Genomic DNA, 25,356 nt, shown 5'->3' with positions numbered 1-25,356 from the left:
CACGTCGACCAGTAATCCCCGCAAACTATCCTACACACACTAGGGACAATTTACAATTTATTTTGCCCAGCCAATTAGCCTATAAACCTGTACGTCTTTGAAGTGTGGGAGGAAACAGGATCCTCCGGAGAAAACCCATGCAGGTCACGGGGAGAAGGTAAAATTCTGTACAAACGGCACGGCATCCATAGAAAGGATTGAACCCGGGTCTCTGGGGCTGTAAGGCAGCAACTCTATCCCTGCACCACTGGCGCCCTATGTTGTTGAAGTTGTGGAAGATAGATCACTTGAGATATTTACGGAATATTTAGGTCATTTATTTTTCAAAGATCAGGGACCTAATGGCTCAGATATTGCAGCTAGTTGTCGATTCAGCCACTCCATCGCGCAAACCTGCACCCACTTCCCCAACCACTCAATAGCTCCATCCACACTTCATTCTGCCTCAGGAAAACAGCGAACATAATCAAGGACTACTCACACTTCAGTCATTCCCTCTTCTCCCCCTTCCCATCAGGCAGATGATATATAAGATACATAAGCATGAAAAGACATACCACCAGTTTCAAGAGCAGCTTTTTCCATACTGTCTTCCTCTGTTACAGACTATTGTACAGACCTCTCATAAACTAAGGAAGTATTCCCGATCACCCAATCCTTTCTCTTTTGCATTACCTGTTGTACTCGTGTATGGTACGATTTGCCTGGATTGCAAACAAAACAAAGTTCCTCACTGTATCTAGGCACAAGTGAGAATGAAGCAATAAACAAACGGAGGAGGTGGTGTGGCCTGGGCAGATCAGCCATAATCAGATTAAGTTGCAGGGCAGGCTCATTCCTGCTAATGTTTTCTTGTATTCATGTGAATGCTATTTCTCTGCTCACTGAGTGGGTCAACTACTGGAATAGTATTTTAATTGTGCACCTCAGTCCAGAACATGTTTTGGGGCAGGGTGTTTTTGAGAGCTGTGATGGTTATAACAAATAGAGCGTGGAAACAGGCCCTTTGGCCCAACTTGCCCATCGTAAATAACATGTCCCATTGGCACTCATCTCACCTGCCTGTGTTTGGCCCATATCCCTCTATCCTAAGCATGTACATGTTTAAATGTTTATTAAATGTTGCAGTAGTACCTGCCTCAACTACCTCCACCGGCAGTTTGTTCCATACACCCACCACCCTTTGTGTAAAAAAAGTTATCCCTCAGGTACCTATAAAATATTCTACCCTCACCTTAAAGCTATGGTTGCTTCATAATAATGAGTAATGAATAATTCTTAGTTATTTGTCATAATCTTGAAATAGCTGAACAGATATTGTAGCATAATTGTTAAGTGACTAGACTGGCAACCAGTCTGGAGACACGAGTTCAAATCCCACCCATATCTCGGTCCTCAAATTAAAATATGGAACTAAAACTAATGGCACTAAGAGTAACCTGGAGATAACCAAATCTGTTTTCCAATGCCTGTAAGGGAATAACACCCACCAGCCCTAATTAATTTTGCTGATATATAAATTCAGACTCACACTTAACCATGGGTTCAACCCTGACTATCTGTGCTATCTGTATGGAGTTGGTATGTTCTCCCCATGACCTGCGGGGTTTTTAGCCTGGATCTCCGGTTTCCTCCCACACTCCAAAGCGTACAGGTTCTCTGGTTAATTGGATTGGTATAATTGTTAATTGTACTGTGTGTGTGTGTGTGTGTGTTAGCATGAGTCTGCATGGAATGCTAGTGAGCGCGGACACGGTGAGGCCTGTTGTGACACTGTATCTTTAAACTAAACTAAACACAATTGATGGGCAATTAGTGACAGGCATTGAATTGCCAGTTTGTTAATGATGTCCATGTCTGATAAGGAAATAAATGAATGAAAATGACCTAGCATAGTAGAAAATACACGCAGGTACACAAAATTGCTGGAGGAACTCAGCGGGTGCAGCAGCATCTATGGAGCGAAGGAAATAGGCGACGTTTCGGGCCGAAACCCTTACACGCAACAGGCAAATAACGTGGAAAAACCTGGAGCAGGAATGATGTCAGTGACTGGACCTCTGGTGTTTCATTGGTCAGAAACCGCATGGGAGCTCAGGTGAAGCTGTGGAAGGTGCTACAGAAATGCAGGTCATTCTTTGACTTTTTGTTTGTTTCCTTCTCCCTCATTCTTTTCTCGTTTCTTGCTTTTATTATCAATGATTTAGCTCTGCGCTCCCCTGCCCCACACCAAGTGTGAGATGACTAAATTTCTATCAAAAGCACATTTCACCACTGACTATTCAAAACCAGAACCTGCTGGGAAGACATTGTTGGTGCCTGTGGTGAGAAATAATGTTAATATTTCAGAGCCATGAAACATGAAAGATCAGCGCCTTGTAATTTTAACCGTTCTACTCTCAGTTGCTGCCATTTGCTCCTTACATTTTAGATTTCTCTATGTGTAGGAAGGAACTACAAATGTTGATTTAAACTAAAGATAGATACAAAACTGGAGTAACTCAGTGAGTCAGACAGCATCTCTGGAGAAAAAGAGTTGGTGGCATTTCGGGTCGAGACCCTTCTTCAGTATGTTCACTTAGTTTGCCTTTCGATGAAGATTAAAACTGGATAGATTGCAGCCTAGAAGAGAACTGTCTCAGCTGTAGTTAAAGAGCTGTTACTGTTTAGTTATACAGATACAGCATGGTAACAATCACTTCGGTCCACCGAGTCCGTGCCGACCAGCGATCACCCCTATACTATGTATGAACTATAGTAGTTCATATATTAGTTCTATCCTACACACCAGGGGGAGTTTACAGAAGTCAATGAATCTGCAAATCTGCAAGTCTTTGGAATGCGGGAAGACACCATGCGGTCACGAGGAGAAAGTGCGAACTCCATACAGACAGCACCCATAGTCAGGATCGAACCCAGGTCTCTGGGGCTGTAAGGCAGCAACTCTACTGCTGTGTCACTGTTCTGTCCCCAGCCCTGTGGCGTTTGTGCTCCCAATGGGTGCACCTTCTCCTTGTTTGACTTTCATGGGACTGGATGATTGTTTCCTTGCTTGATGTTAAATCCCAAATCAAGGCAATGATATCCATCACAGTGTGCAACTTGAGAAAGCACGGTAAGGGCTGGGGACTTGTGTTTTTAGTCATGGTGCTTATGTCTCTACCGCAAGTAGTGCAGTTAGAGAAAATCTGTAGCTTCATTGCAGTCAACCGAAAGAGGAAACGGCAGAATTCCAGAAGATCAGACAGCATCTGTGGAGAGAGACTAATGTTTCAGGTCGAAGATTTTTCAGTAGAAGGGGAGTGAATCATGAGGAGGGTCTTTGGACTGAATAATTGAGGCTAGTGACGCAACCTTTCTTGCTGAGTTTTTCTGGCATTTTCCATTTCCAGTTTTGGGAATCTGCAATAGTTTGCTCCCATTACTGTAGATTACTGAGTTGTATTAGATTGATCAGTGCCCCTCAACCCTTAGTTTTCTTGGTTTCTGGTGAGGCTCTGCTCTTTCAACGTCTGCAGTAAGATGCTGCAGATGTTCTACCAATCGGTGGTAGCCAGTGCCATCTTCGTCGCTCTCGTATACTGGGGCAGCAGGGTGAAGGTCGTGAACGCCAACGGAATTATCAAGCTCATCAGCAAGGCTGGCTCCTTCCTGGGGTGGAGTTGGATTCACTGGAGATGGTCTTGGAGGGGTGGATGCTCCTCAAACTGTGGAGCATCTTGGACAATACAGCTCATCCCCTCCATAACACACTGGTCACCCTGAGGAGCACCTTCAGCATCAGACTGGTTCCACCAAGATGCGGGACCGAACGCCACAGGAAATCCTTTTTCTCTGTAGTTATCAAACTGCAACTAATCCCCCTTCTGCCGTGGAGTAGTCTGACTCCCCCTCCCACCGCCTCCAATCCTTACACATCCCTAATCCTGGACTTTCCACTCATCACTTTAATTTCATATTTCATGTATCTTGTTGTGTTGGTAGACCAATTTCCCTCCTGGGAAAAATAAAGTTCTATATCGAATCATATGTAGAAACATAGAAACATAGAAAATAGGTGCAGGAGTAGGCCATTCAGCCCTTCGAGCCTGCACCGCCATTCAATATGATCATGGCTGATCATCCAACTCAGTATCCTGTACCTGCCTTCTCTCCATACCCCCTGATCCCTTTAGCCACAAGGGCCACATCTAACTCCCTCTTAAATATAGCCAACGAACTGGCCTCAACGACCTTCTGTGGCAGAGAATTCCAGAGATTCACCACTCTCTGTGTGAAAAATGTTTTCCTCATCTCGGTCCTAAAGGATTTCCCCCTTATCCTTAAACTGTGACCCCTTGTTCTGGATTACTTGTAGTAATTCTGGGATCCATTGGGCTCCCCATCAAATAAGCCAGGCAGAAATACTTCAAGTCCTCTGAAAGTAATTGAAGTCAACATTTTCCGCTCCTCTTTCCTGCTGACCCGATTCCAATTTAATATAATCTTTCCAATATTTGCATGTTTCTTTGGCTTTAGAGTCATAGAGAGAGAGACAGCATAGAAACGGGCCCATCAACACACTGTGTTTGTGTCGGCCAGTTACACTAATTCCACATTAATCCCATTTTATATTTCCCTCCCTTTCTGACAGATTACCCCCAGATTTCACCAATCACCAACACCAAATGGCCAATTTAGAGTGGCCAATTCATCAACCAAGCGGTATGTCTTTGGGAAGTGGGAGGAAATGGGATCATCCGGAGGCAACCACGTGATTACAAACAGATCGAGCAAAGTCCACACAGAGAACACTTGGGATTACTGCAAGATAAAACAAGCCTCTATAATAGACAGCTACATTTATGTAGTGCCTTCTTCAAAGCTTAAATCATCAAAAGAAAGCTCCTGGGCAGCCTGTTATAATACGGGGAGCTTATTCCGCAATCTTGGATTAACAAACTCCACCAGGTTGAGCTTTAGGATTATTTTTGTCATATGTACCAAGATACAGTGAAAGGCACACTATACATGAATACAATCAAGTCAGACTCAAAACTACAATAGATAGAGGAAAGGGCAAGATATGGCGCATCAGTTGTATCGGTAACGTCCGATGTCTGCAATGAGGTAGAGGTGAATCGGGCAGTACACTATCTTAGGGAAGGACCGTTCAGAAGCTTGATAGCAGAGGGGAAGCAATGTTGCAGTAACTACTGGACAATTCTCATGGGTATTACAATTGAAAAATTCTGGAATCACTCAGCAGGTTAGGCAACATCTGCGGAATGAGAAACAGAGTTAACATGTCTGATCTGTCATGATTGGTCCTCTTATGTTTTGGTTGAGGAATAAGTAATGCTTATCTCATCAAATCAGTTCCACAATCCAAAAGTCTTGCCCTTATTTCAAATCATTCAATGGTCTCAGCCCCTCCGCTATTCCTTCCCAATAACTCTTTTTGCTCCATCCATTGTAGCTCCCTGTTCAACCACCCAATACAGCCTGTACATTATTGGCCCATGTACTATTCCCCCACACCCTCAAATTCCCAATCTAAACCTAGAAACTAGGAACTGCAGATGCATGTGTAATAAAAGGACACAAAGTGCCGGAGTAACTCAGCGGGTGAGGCAGCAACTCTGGAGAATGATGGATAGGTGGCGTTTCTGGTCAGGACCCTTCTTCTGACTCAGTCTGAAACATCACCCATCGATGTTCTCCAGAGATGCTGTCTGACCCGCTGAGTTAATCAAGCATTTTGTGCCCCATCCCAACCAAAACCTGTCTGCCTCTCTTTTGTAAAGATGCTCCTTAAACCCATCCTTCTGAACTAAGCTCCTCGTCGTCTACACTGTGTGACTCTTGGGGCAGGCTCAGTGTTTGGTTGAGACTTGTCTAGACATTTGGGAACACTATAATGTATGCGAGGATAGAGGTTGTTGATGGAGCAGAACGATGGATTGAAATTCTTTCCATTGGGACTCTGGGGGTATCCCAGTCTAAAATCACCTGATGATGATGGCACCTCTGACTGAGCTGGTTACCCCCTACTCCCTGTCACTTCAGACAACCAACAACTTCGTAATGCTGATTCTGGTGCAGGGGTTGGGTATCAGTTGGCACATGTCGCTCTGCAAATTTTATTGAATGTAAGGTGGTAAAATTGGGAGAGGGAGGTGGCAATCTGCTGAAGCTTCCACTGTATTCAGTGCTGCTTTACAGTGGGGATAATACAATACAATACAATAATACTTTATTAGCCAAGTATGTTTGGCAACATACGAGGAATTTAATTTGCCAAGTCAGTCGTCATACAAATAAAAAGCAACAGAATACATAAAATACATTTTAACATAAACATCCACCACAGTGACTCCTCCACATTCCTCACTGTGATGGAAGCCTCTTTGTCCTCCCGCGGTCAGGGTCCTCGAGCCTTCTGTTGACGGGACGATCTTGGCTCCTGTAGCTGGCGGTGTTCGTGCCCTCCGCGTTGGGGAGATCACCCCTGCATCGGGGGGAATCTTGGCTTCCCCACCACCGAGCGATCGGACCCCGGGTCGGAGCTTGTCGAACCTTCTGCATCGTTGGAGCTCTCGCCTTCCACGGGCTCTGCCCAGACTGCGAGCTCTCGATGGTAAAGTCCGCAGGCCGCAGTTGGAGCGATCCCAGGCGAGGGATCGGCTCCGCTGGTAAGTCCACGCCCCACGGTGGGACTCAAAGTCAGTCCCAGGCGAAGCCTCCAGCTACAAAATGTTAGGCCGCAGATCGATCGGAGATACGACCTGGAAAGTAATCGCATCTCCGGCAGGATAAGAGATTGAAAAATAAATTTCCCCCGACCCCTTCCCCCTCCCCCACATAAAACAAACCAGAGAACATTAAAACAAACTTTCAAAACACACTAGCAATGACAAAAAAAGAAGAAAAAGTAGACAAACAGTTGGCAAGGCTGCCAATCATATGGCACCCCTAGTGGTAAAACAGCGCAGTACAAGAACAGGCCCTTAGGCCCATATTGTCAATGCAAGTTTAACTAATCATTGCCAGTTCTCCTCTCCGTGGGGGTAAAACTGGAATGAAGTAGGAACTTGTGTGTCCCCACGCTACTCCTTCCATTGGCTGTGCAGCTGTTGTATATCCCTGAGATCAGTCTCTTCTGATCAAGCGCGGGAATCTCTGCCGACTTCCCTTGAGTGCTCTGTGATGTGTGAATGAGGTTAGATTCCAGATCCTCTTTTGTGTCGGACAGGACTGGTTGATTCTCCTGCAGACATGAAGTGGCAAATTGTTCTTCAGCCCATGGAGACCACGGCAAAGTGTTTTTCCGTGACTCAGACCAAGAGAAAACCCAACGAGTTCCCCTTTTCTCAAACCAGATTGTGAAAGTCACAAGGTAAGACGTGGTTCCCTTAAAAAAAAAAATCTTTTTCTAAATAGGGGATAGAAAGTTAGAAGCAGAGATGCTGACAGCAATTAGGGAGAGTCCAGTCAAACATTTGAATCGCAAGTGTAGAGTGTCACAGGCCAAGTGCTGGATGATGAACTGCTGGAGGAACTCAACGGGAAAGGCAGCATCCGTGGAGGGGAATGGGAGCTCTCAGGATGAGGCGTTCCACTCTAGGATATCTGGGATGTTCACTTTCTTCAGTGAACGTGGTCCCACACCACCTCAGATGTAGATGGAAACATAGAAAATAGGTGCAGGAGTAGGCCATTCGGCCCTTCGAGCCTGCACCGCCATTCAATATGATCATGGCTGATCATCCAACTCAGTATCCTGTACCTTCCTTCTCTCCATACCCCCTGACCCCTTTAGCCACAAGGGCCACATCTAACTCCCTCTTAATTATAGCCAATGAACTGGCCTCAATTACCTTCTGTGGCAGAGAATTCCACAGATTCACCACTCTCTGTGTGAAAAATGTTTTTCTCATCTCGGTCCTAAAAGATTTCCTCCTTATCCTTAAACTGTGACCCCTTGTTCTGGACTTCCCCAACATCGGGAACAATCTTCCTGCATCTAGCCTGTCCAACCCCTTAAGAATTTTGTGCGTTTCTATAAGATCCCCCCACAATCTTCTAAATTCTAGCGAGTACAAGCCGAGTCTATCCAGTCTTTCTTCATATGAAAGTCCTGACATCCCAGGAATCAGTCTGGTGAACCTTCTCTGTACTCCCTCTATGGCAAGAATGTCGTTCCTCAGATTAGGAGACCAAAACTGGAGTTTTTACCTGTGTCTCCTGTGGTTTCCCACGCCTCCGTTCTCACACCTCGTCCCCAAACCACAGACAGAAGAAGGAGACAGTTCCTCTGGTCATTACCATTTCCTTCCGCAGTGTTCCTGACCCACTGTGTTCCTTCAGCAATTTTTTTTTTCTCTTATAATTCCAGCATCTACAATCTGTCATGTCTCCATGTGCTGGAAGATGAGATTAATGTAGATGACTGCCCCGTGGTTGCCATGGACACAGAGGGCCGAACGGCTTGTTTCCATGCTGCATGACTAAAGGGGCTGTCCCACTGTACGAGCTAATTCAAAAGTTCTCCCGAGTTTCTCCTGATTCGAACTCGGAGAATTACGGAAATGGCCGATCGTAGGTGCCCGGGGCTCTCACGAGCTTACCGTGTTTCCCGAGTACCTGCCGTTAGCGTTATGAGCCGCTAAGAAACGTCCTGAGCTCCGACGTACCCGCTACGTACATTCTACGTGCTTACCACGAGTTTGATTTTTTTTTAAACTCGGGAGATCTCTTGAATTAGCTCGTACAGTGGGATAGGCCCTTAAATATTTCTGAGTGTCCTGCAGTCTGACTTCCAGCATTATCACTATTGCTATTTCTGCTCATGAATGATTGAATTGAATTGCATCCAGTGGCGATGGTCTACCAGGAACCTACCTGCCTGCACTGTTTGGGATGTGTGAGGGAATCGGAGCACCCAGATAAATCTCAGTGTCCAGTAGTGAACTTGTGAACTCGACACAGACAGTGCCCGACATCAGGATTGCACCTGATCCCTGGAGCTGCAAGGCAGCACCTCCACAAGTTGTGCCACTGTGCTGCCCCTCTTCTAACGGTCCAAACTGAGTTTTATTTGAATTATCATTCCTTTCTTATAGATTGCAATTGTCTGTCCAACCCTCTGGTTGGGTATGCTCCCTAAGGGCACCTACCCTTCAGTTTGTATTTGAAGGAAAATTAGCTTTTATATACTGGTATATACATAAGGAAAGTACCAAGCTCTTCATACATTCTAAGTGTTGGTCTATACATTCAGTGATGTTAGTATTATGCATAGCATTGTTAGCATGTCTGTTTTGTGCAGAGCACAATTGCCACTTCTGGCCCCCTTTCTGCTGTGTGAGGGCTTTTTACACTGGACCTAGCCCCTCAATGTCCAGTAGTGAAAGAACACTTTCACTCAGAACCTTTGTATTGGCTGCATCAAGTTCAGTGCATCCTTCAGCACATACTCCTGCCGTCTGCAATGTGTCGGGTGGCAGCAATAGCTTATATTAAATTTAAAAAAGACAAGAGTGCCGGAGTAACTCAATAAGGCGGCATCTGTGGAGGATATTGACATGTGACATTTCAGGTTTCTTTTCTTCAGACCTGGAGGGTCCTAACTCAAAGAATCACCTATCCATGTTCTCCAGAGATGCTGCCCAACCCGCTGAGTTACTCCGGCAGTTTGTGTTTTCTTTGCAAACCAGCGTCTGCTGTTCTTTGTTTCTACTCTTAACTTGTGGGTAACTTGCTCTGTGAAAGAATGACAATTTTCGAGTAGACCAAGGAGCGTCTATGGCCAAATTGATGGTGTTCCAGTCGCATTGGATGTCTATCTCCGAGTGTGTGTGTGTCATGGTCATCTTATTTGGTTTAAAACTAAACCAACACATTTGTGTAAGAGAATAAGGGCTTACCTTTGACTTGTAGCTATTTTAACCAGAATTTGAAAAAAGTATTAGAGAATGATTGTCTCATTGATGCTTGTTCAATGTCATCAAGTTAACTTCCTTTTTAATGACAAGCCACAGGATGTGCTGTAGCTTTCCTTTTCATTCACAGAATACATTTTTGAATGAAATGTGAATGGGCTTGTCAATTGGAGGGAGGTACATTTCTGCTCTAGAAGAGCAAGACATAGTAGCAAGGTGAGCTACAAAGGGATGATGTGCTTTCTATTGTAGGTGCTAATCTCTGCGGTCTGCATGTTCAGCTGGAGTCACTGTGTGTCTGTTTTTGCAAGGTGCATGCGAACGGACTGCAAATCACCACAATTAGGGCATAGTTCTGCTAACAAGAAGGACAAGTGCCAGTGTCCAACAGCAAACGACCTTCCCTTGAAGGGCAAGGCATGCCAAGTAGTGCCACACATTGCAAATACAAAGGTACTTACTGATCATCTGGGATAGGAACTGTAAGTGGTGGAAATATGCAACAGGTCAAACAACATTCCGCAGGCACTTTAGTTTAGTTTAGAGATACAGCGCGGAAACATAGGTGCAGGAGTAGGCCATTCAGACCTTCGAGCCAGCACCACCATTCAATATGATCAGGGCTGATCATCCAAAATCAGTACGCCGTTCCTTTTCCCCATATCCCCTGATTCCCTTAGCCCTAAGAGCTGAATCTAACTCTCTTGAAAACATCCAGTGAATTGGCCTCCACTGCCTTCTGTGGCAGAGAATTCCACAGATTCACAAAGTTTTTCCTCATCTCCGTCCTAAATGGCCTACCCCTTATTCTTAAACTGTGACCCCTGATTCTGGACTCCCCCAACATCGGGAACATTTTTCCTCCATCTAGCCTGTTCAATCCTTTACGAAGTTTATATGTTTCTATAAGATTCTGGAATTTTATGAAGATGTAACTAGGAAAATGGACAAGGGAGAGCCAGTGGATGTAGTGTACCTGGACTTTCAGAAAGCATTTGATAAGGTCCCACATAGGAGATTAGTGGGCACAATTAGGGCACATGGTATTGGGGGTAGAGTGCTGACATGGATAGGGAATTGGTTGGCAGACAGGAAACAAACAGTAGGGATTAACGGGTCCCTTTCAGAATGGCAGGCAGTGACTAGTGGGGTACCGCAAGGCTCGGTGCTGGGACCGCAGCTATTTACAATATACATCAATGATTTGGATGAAGGGATTCAAAGTAACATTAGTAAATTTGCAGATGACGCAAAGCTGGGTGGCAGTGTGAACTGTGAGGAGGATGCTATGAGAATGCAGAGTGACTTGGACAGGTTGGGGGAGTGGGCAGATACATGGCAGATGAAGTTTAATGCGGATAAATGTGAGGTTATCCACTTTGGTAGCAAAAACAGGAAGGCAGATTACTATCTATATGACGTCAAGTTGGGAAAAGGGGAAGTACAATGGGATCTGGGGGGTCCTTGTTCATCAGTCTATGAAAGTAAGCATGCAGGTACAGCAGGCAGTGAAGAAAGTGAATGGCATGTTGGCCTTTATAACTATTACTACGGACTGACGCTAAACTGCATTTCGTTGTACCCATACTTGTATCTGTGCAATGACATTAAAGTTGAATTGAATTGAATAACAAGAGGAATCGAATATGGGAGCAAAGAGGTCCTTCTGCAGTTGTACAGAGCCCCAGTGAGACCACAGTGGAGTATTGTGTGCAGTTTTGGTCCCCTAATTTGAGGAATGACATTCTTGCTATTGAGGGAGTGCAGCGTAGGTTTACAAGGTTAATTCCCAGGATGGCGGGATTGTCATATGCTGAGAGAATGGAGCAGCTGGGCTTGTACACTATGAAGTTTAGAAGGATGAGAGGATATCTCATTGAAACATATAAGATTGTTAAGGGTTGGGACACGCTAGAGGCAGGAAACATGTTCCCGATGTTGGGTGAGTCCAGAACCAGGGGCCACAGTTTGAGAATAAGGGGTAAGTCATTTAGAACGGAGACGAGGAACCACTTTTTTTCACAGAGAGTTGTGAGTTTGTGGAATTCTCTGCCTCAGAGGGCGGTGGAGGCAGGTTCTCTGAATGCTTTCAAGAGAGAGCTAGATAGGACTCTTAAAAATAGCAGTCGGGGTATGCACTGGTATTTAGAAGGATGAGAAGGATCTTATCGAAACATGGGAAATTATTAAGGGATTGGACACGTTTGGTGCAGGAAACATGTTCCTGATGTCGTGTGAGTCCAGAACCAGGGGGCATAGTTTAAGAATAAAGGGAGGCCATTTAGAACTGAGACGAGGAAAAACTTTTTCACCCAGAGAGTTGTGAATTTGTGGACTTCTCTGCCTCAGAAGGCGGTGGAGGCCGACTCACTGGATGCATTCAAAAGATAGTTAGGTAGAGCTCTTAGTCTAGGAGAATCAAGGGATAGTAGAGAATGCAGGAATGAGGTACTGATTGTGAATGATCAGCCATGATCACATTGAATGGCGGTGCTGGCTCGAAGGGCCGAATGGCCTACTCCTGCACCTATTTTCTATGTTTCTATATAAATGTTGTTATTGTATCTACCTCGGCCATTATTGAAATTGTATCTACTTTTGATTTACCCACCTTCCTCTGTGTTAAGTCATAAAGCTATACAGCATGGAATACAGGCTCTTTGGCTCAACTTGTCCACACCCACCAAGTTGGCACTTTGGGTTAGTCTCACTTACCTGCATTTAGTTCATATTCCTCCAAGCCCCTGCTTTCCATTTATCTGTCCAAATGTATTTTGAAAGTAGATAAAAGTGCTGGAGAAACTCAGCGGGTGCAGCAGCATCTATGGAGCGAAGGAAATAGGCAACGTTTCGGGCCTAAACCCTTCTTCAGATTTTGAAAGTTCCTGAAGATCCTTCTGAAGACTAGGCCTCTCACCAGATCCTTCCTCAGACCCCCATATGTTTCTCCATCAAGTGAATACTCAGTTCTCTTTGAAAACTGTGTGGCATTTAATTTTGAACCTCCTCTCAGCACACTTCCCTTGCATGCGGTGAAGCTCAAATCCTCACGGCTTCACAGGTCTGCATTTGTCATCTCTGGTTCAATTGTTTGTCTCCTAAAGGTTAGAACAGAACTCGTGGATAGCCACTTAACCTGCTTTCATCGCTGCCAGTGTGTGTGTGAGCGTTGGTGCGAGTTGGCAGGATTGGGGTCCACACTGATTCCCTTGCAGCCAAATAGAATCGTAGAATGGTTACTGCGTAGAAGGAGGCCATTTGGCCCATCAGAGAGTGAGAGGGAGAGTCATACAGCACATCAACAGGCCCTTCAGACCAACTCATTCATGTCGAACAAGATGCTCCATCTAAACAGGTCTCAATTGCCCAAGTTTGGCCCACATCCCTCTAAACCTTTCCTATCCATGTACCATGACCAAATCCGCCGTTTTCCAGAGAAAATTTCTTGTCCCACCCTTCTTTACTCCCTCCACCCCACCCCATCCACAACCACCCTGGCCGTTCTCCGTAACCTTGCAAAATGTTCTCCACCACGCACTTATCCAATTCTCTCAAGGCCACAGTGGACCCTCCCTCTACCACATATTCAGCAGTGCATTCCGGATAACAACCATGCAATGTTTAAAAACAACTTTCTCTCATGTCACTGATAATTCTCTTCCCCTTTTTTCTAACCGAGACCTCCATTTCCTAACCATTCCAGCCATGAGACCAGCCTCCCACTCTCCACAATGTCTGGACCCATTGACATTGTATAGACTTCTATCAAACCTATCCTCGGCCTTCTCTTATTCCCAGCCTTTCAAATCTAATTGTAGTTCCTAGCCCTGAGAACGGTTCTCACAAATCTTTTTCGGAACTTGTCTAATGCCTTCACATCCTTCCTATAATGTGGTGACTAGAATTGAACATATTGCTCCAGTTGAGGGTGGAGCTGTGTTTTATAGAAGTTTTAGTGTTACTTCCTTCATTTTATATTCTCGGCTTTTATTGATAGAACCCAAAGTTGCCTGTGTCTTATTGAACTCTTTCTGAATCAACCCTGCCGCTTTCAATGATCTTGGTCTAGCTTACTCCCAGATCATTCCTGCATCTCTTTCGGGACGATGTCCTTTGTTCTGTGGAGACACAAGATGCTGGAATGTGGAACAACTAACAGTCTGTTGGAGACACTCAGTGGATCAAGCAGCATCTGTGGGGGAAAGATGGGAGGGAGGAAGTACGGACAACATTTTGAGTCGAAATCCTGCATCGGGAACACCGTTGTTCTATATTATGCCACTTTCTTCCTACCAAAATGCAACATCTCACATCATTAAACACCCTTTGCTGCACATCTGCCCATTCTACCACTGCATATATCTCCTGGTGCAGTTTGTCACTGCCCTCTTCACAGTGGACAATGCTGCCGACAGCTCACACTGAAGCATGTGCACAAATAAAGGACACCCGTTCCTTGACGTTGATGGGAAGCTGACCAATGGCCTGGAATGAAGTGAAGGACAGAGAACATTGGCGCAGGGCAGTTGCCGGGAACTGAATCCAATATCCCATTTACACCACTTGGCGATAGCGTCTGGCAGAAGCGGAACCTTAAAGGGAAGGAACGGCTAAAAATAATATTTGGGCTGCAAGCCATCTCACCAGCATGGGTGATTGTACATTGCTCCTTTTGCTGCTTTGACACTGCTCTATTGTTGTGTATGGGTATGAAACACCAGTTTACTTTAAACTAAATTTAGAAACAGTCATGAATCTGCCAAGATAGTATCAGGCTTGCAGACACACACCAAGATATGTTCAATCGCCAATTCTACAGTAGCGCAATGCCCTGGAGCCATATGATTTGTTGATGCCTGAAAATATTTAATATTTACAGCAGACTATGCTGTATATTATATTATTTTCCCCCAAAGAGCCATTTCTGATTTTATTTTGTTGGAAGAGAGTAGCTTGCCAAGTACACATTGTTACACTGCCTCGCATGGAGCCGTGCACAAGATCGTTAGATCTTGAATGGACGGGGAGATAAAAAGCAAGCGGTTTGCATTGGTGTTCACTGGGGCAGTGAAATAATAGTACAATCCTGTTTATCTTATTGAAACTCATCTGAGCACTTTATTCAGTAAGTTACTAAATGGAACGCGGTGTTTGTATTTGAAGAAGGCAGGGTCAAACGAGGACGGCAGAGTAGCACAGCTAGTAGAGGGGCTGCATCTTGGCTGCTGTAAATTAACCCTCGTATGTAGGTGAGAGGTAGAGTCATAGGTGGCCTGGTATTGATGGGAATGTGAGAAGAATTAAGTAGGATTAACGTACATTTGTGATTGATGGCTAGCAAGACTGGATGGGCTGAAGGGCCTGTTTTCTGCTGCGTGACTCCACGATGTAGCTTTCTCCAGTGTGTGGTGCAGGGGTGTGGTAGGTCTGGGCTGTGACTTCCCTCTCCTCACTGTAGTTATCAAGAGAACATATTTGTACAGAACAGATTTTAAAAATGTTGGAGGAACTCAGCAAGTGAGGCAGCATCTGTGGAGAGAAATGGACAGACAATGGTCCCGACCCAAAAAGTTGTCTGCCCATTTTCTTCCACAGATGCTGCCTGACTGCTGAGTTCTTCCAGCAGGTTGTTTACTGCTCAAGATTCCAATATCTGCAGTCTTTTCAGTCTTCTATTTGTGAATAATATGTACTGACGACATGCTCTCGCAAAAACGGGTCAGATTTCACTTCGTAAATAAACCAGCAGAAAGACAGGTGATGTGTAGTCAATGAGCTGCAAGGGGATAGAGACGTGAAGTCTTTCTGATTTTGCAACTGTAGGTGGCCAGTTTTTCTTGGGGACAGAGAGCATGGGACTCTGCTTGAGAGTGAGAAAGGCATTGTCACATAGCAGTGGCTGTGGTACTGGGAGAAGATCAGCACCCCCAGCACTGGCTGTGCCAGAGTCATGAACCAATGCAACACGATAATGTCCCTTCAGCACAACCCACCTATGCCGACCAAGTTCCCCAGCTAACCCAGCCTGTGCCTTGCCCACATATCTCCAAACCTTTGCTATCCATGTACCTGTACAAGTGTCTTTTAAGTGGTGCAAAGTTGATCTGTGGACCATCCTCTCCAGCAACATTTCATCATTCAGTGCTGGCTAATGCCCCTGTCCCACTTAGGAAACCTGAACGGAAACCTCTGGAGACTTTGCGCCCCACCCAAGGTTTCCGTGCGGTTCCCGGAGGTTTTTGTCAGTCTCCCTGCCTGCTTCCACTACCTGCAACCTTCGGCAACCACCTGCAACCTCCGGGAACCGCACGGAAACCTTGGGTGGGGCGCAAAGTCTCCAGAGGTTTCCGATCAGGTTTCCTAAGCGGGACAGGGGCATAAGTCTTAGCCTTCTACTGAGCACTGGCAAGCACAGTCCTGGGACCTAGATATCCAGTGGCATATGAGGAAAGAAGTGATGACCTGTCCCAGGTTGGAGGGAATCTCCCTCATATCACCCTTTTCGTCGATTGATTGACAGATGCAGCAAAGAAACGGGGAGAAAGCCGGGACCGAACTCGGGATCTCTGGCGCTGTGAGTCAGCAGCTCTACAAGCAGCGCCACTGTGCCACAATATTAGCTCCTGTTTCACTGCTGACGGCAGTAACTGGGCAAACGCCCCTACATCAAGCAGCGTGGTACTTCTGAGGTTTGATTGGGTAATGTGCAGCCTGAGTTGTTGCAGTGCTTTCCATCCCATCTCTTTAACTTGGCTGTCAGAGATGCTTTGAAATATTGCGTGTTTAAACTGGCCCGGTTTGGATATTTGAAGGGAGAAGGTTCAACAACAGATAAACAGTTATCATTTATAGCTGAGGTAGGTGCAGTGGGTCAGTGTGCATTAATCTGTCCCACAGTCTGGGCACAGAAGACTAGTTCTCCATGGTCTCCAGTAAATCTGTCGGAGGAACAGGGAGTGACGGAGGTTTTTTCATGTGGTCATAGTTTACTTTAGTTTAGAGATGCAGCGTGGAAATAGACCGTTCCACAGCTGAACAGCGATCGCCTGCACGCTAGTTCTATCCAACACACTAGGGACAATTTACAGAAGTCAATTAACTTACAATCCTGCACGTCCATGGAACGTGGGAGAAAACCGGAGAAACCCGCGGTGTCACGGAGAACGTACAAACTCCGCACAGACAGCGCCGGTAGTTGGGATCGTTGTAAAGCAGCAGCTGTACTGCTGTGTCACTGTGCTGTCTGCTTTGACCAATAGCTGCAACAGATGATACTTATATCCACTGCACTGACGACGGTGCAAACTCTGCAGCATTTCCTTCCAATGGCTTTCTTTTCGTTGAATTGCCAACGGCTTTCACTCACCGCCCTTTTCATAAAGGTTTTCAAGATATCTGTTTTTTTGTTCTTGCTATTATTCCCTGATGGTACAGGGGGAAATTTAATTTTCTTCGTGTTACTTTAGAGAATCTAAACTTTGTATTTCTTTTCATTGGTTGGGGAAATTCCATTAGAGCGGCAACGGTATTAGTAATTTAAGCCTAAAATAGTGTTCCAGATGCTAAATTAAGGTAGAACGTTGAACAGATACCTTGTTTGTCCCAGTTATAAGAAATGTAGTCTCGGTTGAATGTCATTCGTCTACTAATCGTTATGAATATTTGCCTGTTTTTAACTGCGGAACGGAATATTTTCTTCTTCCTATGCAAGCAGCTTTTTTTGTTGTTGAAACTAATAATTAACAGTTTGTTTTGAAGATCGGCAGTAATAATTCAAAGGCTTACCTGTACCCGTAAAAAATCATTCTTGTGGCAATGGCGACCTTTCTCTCCTCTCTCTCAAAACAAAACAAATTCACTAGTCTCCCACCAGCTCCATCCTATTCAAAGCCTACCCATTACTCTTTTGGATTTAGTGAGCTGGGATCATCGGCGCTAGGTTCTGTGCGTGCAGGAGAAGGACACACACACTGAGCTTCTGCTCCTCTCTGCCGCCGGTGCCTGCATCTGGTCTGGGTGTTCTCGGCCATTGGAGGAAGTGGCTTCCGCAGGCAGATCACTGGAGGTGAAGTGCTGGGCGAGCAAATGTCACCCAAGCAAATGATGTGACACGCGAAAAGGGACGAAAGTGAGCAATGCCAGATACCCATAGGGCATACGCGCACACACGCACACACACACACACACACACACACACACACACACACACACACACACACACACACACACACACACACACACACACACACACGCAAAGATCCATGCATACAGGCAGCAATGTACACACACAGGCAGAGATGTGCACATGCACACAGACACACAGGTGGAAATGCACGCATGCACACAGGCAGAGGCAGAGATGCACGCATGCACACAGGCAGAGAGGTATGTACCTACACAGACATAATTGCGCACACAGATACACTGGCAGAGATACATGCATGCACACACACACACACACACACACACACACACACACACACACACACACACACACGGCACACACATATTTGGAAACAGACATTGCACACAAACGTGGACCCGCACCTCTTTCACACATACACACACGCCCCTCACACACACACACACACACACACACGCCCCTCACACACACACAGACACACACCTTACGCGCACACAGACTCCCGACACATACGCCAAAAAGTGTGCATGGTTAAAACCAAACAATTTTAGTTCTAGTTTCCAGCCAATTAAATATGTTTAACAACATTCACCATTCAGATGCAGGAACAGCAGCAGTTGGATTGTGCACTGCAAACTCCCGCAAGTAGCTATTCATTTTATTTAAGCATATGCAGTGTGGCTGAGATTCACATTGTGTTATGAATTCTGCCTGTTGGTCGGTCATCTGTTTTCCAGATGGCCTCTCATTCAAGTACTGATCAGCACTGCACCTGCCTTGCTGTGTCCTCTAATAGAGCCACACAGCGCGTAAGCAGGCCGTTCAGGTTGTACTAACCCTATTTAATTCCTAATACGTCACCCTGGTTTGTGCCTGCACCCTACACATGCACAGACCAGCACATCTTTAGGATGTGGGGACAGGAACCGGAGTACCTGAGGGAAATCCACACATCGACAGGGAGAACGTGCAAACCTCACACCGACACCTGTTAAGGTGAAGATCAAACGCAGTTTGCTGGAGCTGAGAGGCAGTGTCTCTAACAGCTGCACTTCTGTGCTGCCCCATTGCTTATCTCTGTCCTCCCTGAAAGTGGTAGTGAACTGATTTAGTGATGATGCACAGCTTGGATAGTTGCCCTCATAGCCCGAGTTGCCCTCATGTTTAAAATAGTCCTAAGGAAGTATTCCTATCCAATTAAGAGGACAGCCGTTGGGAAAGGGACAGGGGTGGAAGTATCAGCTGGAAGATGGCACCTCTGAGCGTGCATCAATCCTGCAACATTGCACAGTTGAAGGCCAGTTGATTTTCCCCCTTCCATCAATCCATCACCCCACACTCCACCCGCTGGGTCTCCACCGCCCACTGTTCCCATCGGCCCACCCCATCTCCCTTATTTGGATCCATACTCCATCATCTTCATGCGATCCCATCATCTGCAGCCGTTTGGTGTCTCCTCTAATCAACTTCCAGCCTCTCTCACTATCTCCATCCTCCCCCTCCCCCATCTGATTCGATCTACCAGTCAACCCCTCCTCACCTGGATCCACCTATCACTTCCAAGCTCCGCTTTGCCCCCTCACCTCTTTATACTGCCTACCTGCCCTCTTTCAGCCCAGATGAAGAGTTCTGACCCAAAACGTCGACTGGCCATTTCCCTGCACAGATGCTGTCTGACCGGCTGAGTTCCTCCGGCAGATTGTTCTTGTTGCAGCCAATTTTTTTCCCCCTCCATTTCTCTGCATTGGGACATGAGCCACGGAGAATTGAGGAACGAGTCGTACTGATAAGAATAAGGAGGAAGCAATGTGTAAAGAGTGGGCACAACAGGTTGATGTAATTGGAGAGGGGATCAGATGGGTACAGAGGCCCAGAGCAGCTCATCCAGCAGCAGCAGTCTGGCATATAGATGCCTGCCTTGGTAGAGACAGCGAGGCACTGAAGTCGTCCTCCAGTCCCTTGGTGAGAACAACCAGGACATGTTGCTCTCAGTGCAGATGGTCTTTGTTTATTTACACATCTTTACCCACCTGCGGCTGCTGCCTGTACTACACATCATGCAGCAGGCAGTGAAGAAAGCGAATGGTATGTTAGCATTCATAGCAAAAGGATTTGAGTATAGGAGCAGGGAGGTTCTACTGCAGTTGTACAGGGTCTTGGTGAGACCACACCTGGAGTATTGCGTACAGTTTTGGTCTCCTAATCTGAGGAAAGACATTCTTGCCATAGAGGGAGTACAGAGAAGGTTCACCAGACTGATTCCTGGGATGTCAGGACTTTCATATGAAGAAAGACTGGATAGACTCGGCTTGTACTCGCTAGAATTTAGAAGATTGAGGGAGGATCTTATAGAAACTTACAAAATTCTTAAGGGGTTGGACAGGCTAGATACAGGAAGATTATTCCCGATGTTGGGGAAGTCCAGAACAAGGGGTCACAGTTTAAGGATAAGAGGGAAGTATTTTAGGACCGAGATGGGTGGGCGTCGCAGCGGCCTCTGCAGTCCGTCTGTCGTTTTTTCTTTTTTGTCGCGTTTGAATGTTTGAATGGAGTTTAAAGTGCTTCTTTTTTTTTTAACTGGATATGTGTGTGGGGGGGGGGGGGGGGGGGGCGGGGGATATCAATACGACTATTAAAATCTTTCCCCTGCACGGAGAACCCGACCTTTTCCCTGTCGGGTCTCCGTTGTTGTTGGGGCCTAGCACTGTGGAGCGGCCTCCAACCGGAACGACCTGGGGCTCCAGTCGCGGAGCCTGCGGACTTATCCACCATCGCTGAGCTGGCCGAGTTCGGAGCGGGTGGAGCTGTGGTGGCGCGCGGCTGAGACCTGACCCCGGAGATTCGGAGGCTCCAACCGCCGGCCCGGTGGACGGTGACACCGGGAGCCCGTGGGTCCCTGCTGGGAGACCGCTTTCCGGGGCTACCGCAACGGCGACTTCTCCCGCCCGAGTTGCGGGGTTGAAAATTACCTGGAGCGGGGCCTTGCATCGCCCGGCGCGGCTTTAATGGCCGCGGGACACTTACCATCGCCCGCCGGGGCTTTGACTCTGACATCGGGAGGGGAACGAGGAGTGCAGGGGAGAGATAAGACTTTGCCTTCCATCACAGTGAGGAGGAGATTCACTGTGATGGATGTTCGTGTAAATTGTGTTGTGTCTTGGTTCTTTTTCTTGTGTGTATGACTGCAGAAACCAAATTTCGTTTGAACCTCAATGAGGTTCAAATGACAACAAATAAATTGTATTATATTGTATTGTATGAGAAAATCATTTTTCACACAGAGAGTGGTGAATCTCTGGAACTCTCTGCCACAGAAGGTAGTTGAGGCAAGTTCATTGGCTATATTTAAGAGGGAGTTAGATGTGGCCCTTGTAGCTAAAGGGATCAGGGGGTATGGAGAGAAGGCAGGTACAGGATACTGTTGGATGATCAGCCATGATCATATTGAATGGCGGTGCAGGCTTGAAGGGCCGAATGGCCTACTCCTGCACATATTTTCTATGTTTCTATCATCACTTTGATCACTGGGTGACGTTTCGGGATGGCACCCTTCTTCAGAACACCTCGCAGTCTGAAGAAGGGATCGGACCCGAAATGTCGCCCGTCTCTTTCCTCGAGTGATGCTGCTTAGCCTGCTTAGTTACCCCAGAACTTTGTGTGTATCTTCGGTATAAACCAGCATCTGCAGTTTATTCCTACACATCACCTTTGATCAATCGTGAGCCAACCTTGCTCATTGTTGGCTCATCATTGTAATAATAAATTCTGCCCCATTCTATGATCACACAAGGATTAATCCAGCAAACCTCCAAACAAATATCCTTTTGCTGCTCACCAGTTCAACGCTTCCAAACGCAGATAGATGTACTTAACAATCTTTTGAGCATTCCAATACTTTCCATGTCTGTTGGGAAGTGTGTTTGAAAGGGCCTGTCCCACTTACGCGATTTTTTTCGGCGACTGCCGGCACCTGTCGTAGTCGCTGCGCCTCTTTGATTATGTATGTGAAGACTTCACTGATTGAGACGATAAATTTCACTGAAAGCAGGAAATAATTTTTCTCTTTATGCTGAGGAACACAATTCCACGTGGATTCCAGCAGAGTTAAAACTTTGCACCGGACTTAAAATCCATGTCACATTCAGCTTCTTTTTCTTCAGATGCAGGCTCACCAGCTGCAAATTTCCTCTGTTTTCTATTTTTCTTTTGCATTGTTCAAGTATGTTTAACAATCTCCTTGTATCTAAAATCCCAACTGTTTCTCCGTAAGTATTTGCTTGCTGCTTGCATGTGAGTAATTTATTTGCAGTGGAATGGGCAATGCCATGTGCCAGAGCTCCATACAGTGGGAGTACACATCAAGACCTCAGAGGCACACATATAAATCTTCCATTTATCAGTCAAGGGAAGTTGCAGGCAGTCCAAATTTGCAAAGTGAATTATCTTGCATCAAGTGCAAATATTAATGTCCCCACCTTCATCATCCCATTAGCACAGTTGATAATCAAGCTCTTTATCTTAACTTCCTGCCTCATAATCTTGTCACACTTGTGACTGTGAGAGTGGCATCATCTAGTACAGTTGGGGTTGAAAGAGCCCAGCTATTTTTCTGGCAGTTGGTAGGCTGCAGGGCGAATAGACGTTCATTCTATCAGATTCAAACAAGTGCATCAACCCAGTATGCAGCACAATGTGCCTGAATTATTTTCTCCAGCAACTAACTATAATGAATAAATATACGTAGACTGTGGGCACCCAGTCTTGATCAGTCTGAATTCCAGAAAGTCCAGAACAAAGGGTCACGGTTTAAGGATAAGGGGGAAATCTTTTAGGACCGAGATGAGATAAAACATTTTTCACACAGAGAGTGGTGAATCTCTGGAATTCTCTGCCACAGAAGGTAGCGGAGGCCAGTTCATTGGCTATATTTAAGAGGGAGTTAGAAGTGGCCCTTGTGGCTAAAGGGATCAGGGGGTATGGAGAGAAGGCAGGTACAGGATACTGAGTTGGATGATCAGCCATGATCATATTGAATGACGGTGCAGGCTCGAAGGGCCGAATGGCCTACTCCTGCACCTAATTTATATGTTTCTATGAATAAGGGCTCGACCCGAAACATCACCTATTCCTTCTCTCCAGAGATGCTGCCTGACCCGCTGTTATGCCCCTGTCCCACGTAGGAAACCTGAACGGAAACCTCTGGAGACTTTGCGCCCCACCCAAGGTTTCCGTGCGGTTCCCTGAGGTTTTTGTCAGTCTCCCTACCTGCTTCCACTACCTGCAACCTCCGACAACCACCTGCAACCTCCTGGAACCGCACGGAAACCTTGGGTGGGGCGCAAAGTCTCCAGAGCTTTTCGTTCAGGTTTCCTAAGTGGGACAGGGCATAACGCCAGCATTTTGTGTCTACCTGTGGCCACCAAGACTTGGTCTGCCTACTTGATTGCCACGGGATTGTGCATGGCGAGGTGCTATAAGTGAAAGTTCAAAACTCCACAGCATCCTCTGCAGAGTCTCGTGGATCCAACTGAAGAGGAAATGCTGCCGCAGGTCTCCGGGTCCAACTTGCCTGTGGAATCATCAAAGGGCAGCGTGGAGTCATACCAGCATGTTAGGATAATGAATCCAATATCGAGTCAGATAAAGAAAGCAAAATGAAGAGAGGGAAAGTAAGTTTGGATTGAAAGGGGAAAAAATTAAACGAGGCAAACAAAATGTAAAACAGAAATAATTTAACTTTTTTTTTAACTTTAACAATTAAAATTTGAAAGGTTCTGCAATCGCTCATTTTTGACCAAATACTACCAAATTGGTAGTAATACATGAATAAGGCTTCACTTTATCAAAAACTTACTTTGACTGAAATAGTCTATCAAACACGGACTTTTTGTTCTTTGGCTGATCTGTGTCTGCATCATCGGTATAGGAACTGTGAGCAGTGTGTGAGCAATGGATGTTACCTGGCTGTTGGCAATCTTGCATTACCTTGTCAAATTATACAAGAGGAAGCCTACATCAGAATATTTTATTTTGCTCAGAGGCCCAATAGCCATTCTTGGTATTTCCCTCAACAAAGATACAGGAATAACTCGGCAGTTCAGGGAGTATCCCTGGATAGGCAAAGTTTTGGGTCAGAACCCTTCTTCAGACTCTGAAAAAGAAAAGTCCCGATTCGAAACATCACCTATCCGTAATCTCCAGGGATACTGTCTGACCCGCGGAGTTATTCCAGCACACCATGCCTTTGTTTTGTAAATCAACGTCTGCAGTTCCTCATTTCCATACACAGTATTTTCCTCACCTGATCAGCTGAGGGCCAGGGCAAAGGGCTGTTATTCCAATTTATATATATTTTCTTACTCTCGTCCCCCATCTGAGAGGTTGCTGGCCAGTCAACCTGGGCCAAGACTCAAAGCTGGGACACCCAAAAGCTGTATAACTCCACTACCCGGCACATTAAACAGCTCACCTACCGGGAGAACCCCAGCTGCGTTTTCTGTGTGACAGTGTGGGTGTGGAGCGTTTGAAGCTTTGAACATGCCGAAAATTGGAGAGATTCTAATCTGGCTCAGTTACCTTTGAAGTTTCAGTGTTGTGCCACCTCTTTTACATAACTCAATATTTCCATTTCGTTGACTACGCTATTAAGGGCTTTGTCGTTGTCTGTGAAGATCTCGGCAGCGAATGCTATACATGTTAACTCGAACACCACCACTTCAGAGCTGGTTAATAACCCTTTGGAATGCTACAGGAGATGTGGACATTACTGCCCACACCCTCAATTATTAGAGCTAAGTGGCTCGCTTGGTCACTTTAGAGAGCGCAAAAGGGGTGGCTTTGTTGTCTCAATATCAAACTGAGTTTCTTTCCTGCTGGGTACCAGAGAAAGAGATGTGTTTTTGAGCCACTTTGAAGCCCTCATGGTCACCATCACTAGTACAGGATTTTTATTGCAGGTTTATTAAGCTCCTGTGGCGGGATTTGAACCCACGCCTTCACGTTTGGAATGCAGAACAACAATGCCACCGATCCATAGCAAAAGGATTTGAGTATAGGAGCAGGGAGGTTCTACTGCAGTTGTACAGGGTCTTGGTGAGACCACACCTGGAGTATTGCGTACAGTTTTGGTCGCCTAATCTGAGGAAAGACATTCTTGCCATAGAGGGAGTACAGAGAAGGCTCACCAGACTGATTCCTGGGATGTCAGGACTTTCATATGAAGAACGACTGGATAGACTCGGCTTGTACTCGCTAGAATTTAGAAGATTGAGGGGGGATCTTATAGAAACG

The 25,356-nt window shown here is 45.9% G+C and overlaps 1 long non-coding RNA gene across 2 annotated transcripts in view; it reads left to right on the top strand.

Annotated features, from left to right (window-relative positions):
• LOC116971841 overlaps positions 1-25,356 on the top strand; it is a 70,141-nt gene that overhangs the window by 31,957 nt on the left and 12,828 nt on the right. The window contains exon 3 of one of the 2 annotated variants that reach the window (XR_004411637.1): positions 7,235-7,378. This is a non-coding gene — a long non-coding RNA (uncharacterized LOC116971841). Of the gene's footprint in view, positions 1-2,003; positions 2,131-7,234; positions 7,379-25,356 lie in introns of those variants that run through there. The other variant, XR_004411636.1, reaches the window with a different exon arrangement.

Source organism: Amblyraja radiata, chromosome 4 (genome assembly GCF_010909765.2).
Source record: "Amblyraja radiata isolate CabotCenter1 chromosome 4, sAmbRad1.1.pri, whole genome shotgun sequence".
NCBI lineage: Eukaryota > Metazoa > Chordata > Chondrichthyes > Rajiformes > Rajidae > Amblyraja > Amblyraja radiata.
The sequence above is the reverse complement of the archived record's forward strand: the minus strand, read 5'-3'. Positions and strand labels throughout refer to the sequence as shown.